The sequence below is a fragment of the Chamaea fasciata genome, unplaced genomic scaffold (assembly GCF_029207755.1).
Source record: "Chamaea fasciata isolate MVZ Bird 193981 ecotype frontalis unplaced genomic scaffold, bChaFas1.0.hap1 SCAF_3, whole genome shotgun sequence".
NCBI lineage: Eukaryota > Metazoa > Chordata > Aves > Passeriformes > Sylviidae > Chamaea > Chamaea fasciata.
In genome coordinates, this window is record NW_027094088.1 from 93,392,725 (window position 1) to 93,397,696 (window position 4,972).

Consider the following 4,972-nt stretch of genomic DNA (forward strand, 5'->3'; position numbering starts at 1 on the left):
AGGGAGAGAGGGAGGTGACGGGGAGGGATTGAGGCTGTCAGAGGTTCCCAATGCAGCAGGGAGCTACAGCCTTCTGCAGAAAGGTGCTCTGGGTGCTCTAGGCATGATTATAAAAGCTGTTCTGCTTTCAGAGAAAGCAGTTTTCAGACAAAACAGTGTGAAGCCCATTAGGCCTGGAAGCAGAGATGTCCTCCATCCTGTAAATAGTATGTAGAGCTGTAACAAGGACCATGAGTCCCTGTTTTTCTGTGCAGGTGAACAAGCCCACACAGGCAATGCCTCTGCTTCTACAACCTCCTCCCTCTCCCTGCCTGCTCCTCTCAGCCTCCCCTGCCCCGGGGTGGGGACTGCTGGGAGCAGCCCTCCAGGCGGTTAAATGAATCCATGAGCAAGCAGAGAGGAGAGGAGCAGATCACAGGTCCCAGCCCCTCTCCCTGCTCATCACAGGCTGCTGGAGAGATCGAGCCAGGGCTATCTGACAACTTGCTTCAGCTCTGGATTGAAGGACTTTGGACAGACTGGAGGCAGAGACAAGGACAGGTTTGACACCCTCCTCCCACACAATTTCTAACTGACTGAATGTTACCCCATCAGTGTTTTTAAATTTATATTAACCCTGCAATGGATAATGCTCAATGCTGTTTTGCCCAGACATCCAAAATTACAAGCTCTTTCAAATCTTCAAAAGGCGAAAACCAAAGAATTTTCATTTCTTTAAGAATTTCAGATTTTCCTCCATATTCTGATCAGAAATTACAGTATGTTTTCTTGTTTCAAGGAGGCGCAATAGCAGCCAGACAGCCAAATATGTGACCCAGGAGAAGTATTTGAACAGGAGCTGAGCATAGCTCTCAAACAGACTATAAAGCTTTCATCCCTCACTCTCAAGCCTCTATTTTGTTTATGCCAAGTAGAATTTAGTAAAGTAGCAGTTAGTAATGCTAGTGAAGGAAACTGCAGGCTGGGTGGGAACAGGCCTTCTGTCAGAGCACAGTTCTTATCTTCCCTCGATGCTTATGCTCCAGTCATGTCTCATCTGCTATGAGATCATTATCCCCCTGCCCGCCCTAGCACCTCTGCATTGCCTCTATCACTTCACTATGTCATCCAACCCACCAGTTGGCATGTTTATGCAAATTTCATCTGTCTTTTGCTTTACTATCACCTGCTACATTGAGATTTATGTGCCACCTACTAGCAGTAAGGCAATAGCTGCTTCCTCCCATGTGAGACACTGAAATGTTATGGTTAATGGCTTACACGTTTTTTTAAAAGGACTTTGACCAGTATAGCAAAATTGTATAAAGAAGCTGTGACTATCTAAGTCCAGTCCCTGTTTGAATATTCCTCCTGACTGGAACTGGACAATGAGTTAAGCCACCTAACATGAACTTGAGAGAAGGGTGATACTACTGTCCAATTATCACAGATCTAAGGAGAGGAATCCTTAGAGGATTAGAGGTATCCTTAGAGGTATCCACAAGGAAAGCCAAACCCAGCAGCTGTCCTGAGAATCAGCTCTGACTGGGCTCAGGGTGGGGGAGGCCATGCCCACAGACTCATTTCCTGAGGCCAGGTTTGCACACATTTTACCAAGGTCAGGGTGGGAGGAAGAGAATTTTGGGATGTAGTCAGAGGGAACACCCACCTTCCCTTACAAAAACTGGCCCAGTTGTAAACCCCCCCCACCGCAAGGAGGGCACATCCATGGGTCATTCACATGAGAGGCAGCTGAGGAAGGATCATAAACCATCAAAGCACCCCTAGACTCATTCCTGAGGCCTTGTGCCAAAAGACTGCACGTGATGCAAAGTGATGCAACCAATCCAGAGTCCATGGCAAGAGACAGTGTAAAATTTCCCTGTCAGAGGAGGTACCTGGGTGTTCCCAGCTAGCCTGAGCATATATTAACCCACAAAACTCTGTACTTTGTGGGACCATCACAACCAAGAAGACCAGAAGAAGATCAACAGGATGCTGTCAGGATCCACAGACTGGTGGGTTTTCAACTTCACCTCTCTCTCTGCCAATCTTTCTATCTCCCCACCCCTTTCCTATTTATCTCTCTCACTTTTTCTCCCTGCCTCACATTTACTGTTAAATAAAATCCATTCTATTGACTTTCAGCATACAGTCTCTTTTGCACCTTAATTTGGGCAGAGGAATCTCTGTAACAATAACTGGATCTTAACATCCCATAGTAAGTACCTTACCCCTGTAAATATGTGATTTTTTTGACAGCAAAATATTAATCAAAAGACTCAAAATACTGTTTCTTTATCTTGAGATATTTTTGACTGATTTTTTTTTCTCCTCTTTTTCCCAGTTCTGTTCCACTGATGCTTGCAATGGTCAGATAGACAACCCAACTTAAAATACTGCCACTAGTATCCAAATTCTGTCTTACATAGATCTTTGAACTGCATTACAAACCACAGTGTTCATAATCCCAGTGGTCTCTTGCAGCTTTTTGGGCTAGATTCCAAACCTTGCTATCATCATCATAATTCAACTAGTGATTGTAACCATGGGATATTTTATTTTAGATTATTGTGGAGTATGTGAAATCACTGTCACCTAGGAGATGCTGAATGAGTAGGAGTTTAGCCACAGATGATTTTGAAAAGTCATAATTTCCAGGGTGAGTCAGATACTCTTTTCTTTAGCTGAAAGGTGTCCGTGTGCCTAGTGAAAAATAAAACGTCGGATATAATCTTTTCTGAAAATATACTTGATAACAACTGTGATCACAGCTGGCATTTTAAGAGTAGTAAAAGGAGTTGTGAATGAGCAGAAAAGAGAAGAACAGTGAAAGACAGAGAAGTAGCACAAAGGCTGAGGAAATTATTGAAATCTCAGTTACTTAACAGACAAAGAAGTAAAATTTATGTTCCCTATAAGTAATTATGTAAGTTATTACCGTGAGTGCTGTGCTCATAAACCTATCAGTAAATAAAACAGAATGAAAAGTGGAAAAAACAGAAGGAAAGTCATCTGCCTAGATACAAACTCTTGGAAGTGGTGGGAGGCATCCTTTAAAATAGGGGATATTATAGGCTTTAAAAAGGTCTTATGAAAAGTGTCTTGCTTTTCTAAACAGAATAAAAAGGTTGAGGAAAATACAGAGCCTGTAAGCTTAGCTGTGTGCATCAACACAAACAATGCCCTACAGACAAAGCTTTGTCTACTGCCCCTTAATTAAAGGAGCTATCTTAGAGTTTTCTTAGACCAAAGAGAGAGGGGGGGAAAAAAAAAAAAAAAAAGGCAAACTATATGGGGAGAGAGAGAACAATAATGTCTCTGTTTCCGTCTTGAAATTTACTAGGGACACTGTTTATACTGCAGAGTCACAGGCCTTTTCTATTTACAAATTCAAAGGCCGGTGCTAAACTTTAAAAGATGCTTGTGCCAGGCTCTGTTTTCAATTACCTGCACACTGTGTGGTTTCCCAAGTGGGGTTTCTGCTGAAACTGTAATCAGTCTAAAGTAAGTCATATCCACAAATGGCAGCTTGGATCAACGGGCTGTGTTCCATGTTCCCAGCAGCCCCATCCTGCCTACAGGAAAACACTGTCTTTACTATCACAAGAACCCAGCTAAACTTAGATGCATTTGGCTCCAATTCAGATGTAGGCCAGCTACTCAGGAGAAAGTCGGGGAAGGGATATGAGAGGAAACTAATAACAAGTATTCCTTCTGTAGCACCTCTTTGTGAGTTTTTCCTCTTCCCAAAATGCCTTGCAGTGGTGAATGCAAGAGGCTGCACAGGATGCTTGAGCACCCAGAAGAAACAAGTTCCCCTGTTTACTAAACCCCAGTATCTGTAAAGGATTTCCAGCATAGAGACATCCAAGTCTCCAGTTTTGAAAGGAAGGTATCTGCAGAAGGACTGCTGGAAGCAGCTCTTTCCATAAGCAGCTTGTGCCCTTGAAATGGAGCAAAGCTCTCTTGCCAGCTAGCTCAGATGAAGACAGTTACCAGACTGCCAAAAGGAACTGCTAAGTGTTTCACCATACTTTGTTTTGAAATTTTAGACCAGAGATGTTGAGGTAATCACCAGTAGAGGCAGAGGCAAGAATTGACTGTTCAGTGAACTACACCACCAGAAATACTTAAAATGCCTTTAATGAGGATGGCTAGTATATTTTAGATATCCTTACAACCTTAGATCCTTACAGCTGCACATGGAAAGACACTGGCAGAGGTGTCCCAGAAGCAGTTTTTCAGGAAGCACAGATCAGCATTGTTCTCTTGACTTCATGTATCCAGATTTGCAGCCCTTGACAAGACCTATGAAATCTAATGAAAATGCAACCCTTTCCAGGGAATGTGTTTGGTTGGGTCTTTTCTCCCTTGTATTAGGGATTTATTATATTTCTTCCATTGTTTTTGTTGTTGTTGTTGTTGCTTTTATGACAGAACTCTAAAGTTTACAAAAGTTTACTTCAACACTGCAATGATATTTTACCCCTTTAGGATTTCGGAAAAGAAAAAAAGGAAGGTCCTACCTTTTTTAATTCATGAAAGGACTCTTATGAACTTCTCAGTAGTTTTGATGAAACTTTTGAGAATTAAGATAAAAACAAAAACATAATCTCACCCAAAATCTTAAAAATTTGAAGTGAAAAAATTGAAAATTGATTTTTAAACCTAAATATGTGCAGAAGGCAAGGCACTGAACATCGTTTCAGATAAAGTCTCTGAAAAGAGACTGTGAGGAAGAACACCACATTCTCATTACACTTCTCTCAAGACTACACGTCCTTCCTGATTTAAAATACAGGGGCAAGAGAGGAAGGTGGAGGAACAGGCACAGCAGAGGTATTACCATTTCCTGTAATGTCCGTGTTTTTACTCACCTGGTTCCTCCACTGCAGATATCTGTGCATGTACAGAAAGGCAGGCACCCCACTGCCTTTTTCAGAACCCAGAAATGATGCTGCAAAAGGCCAAAAACAGGGACAAAAATAGG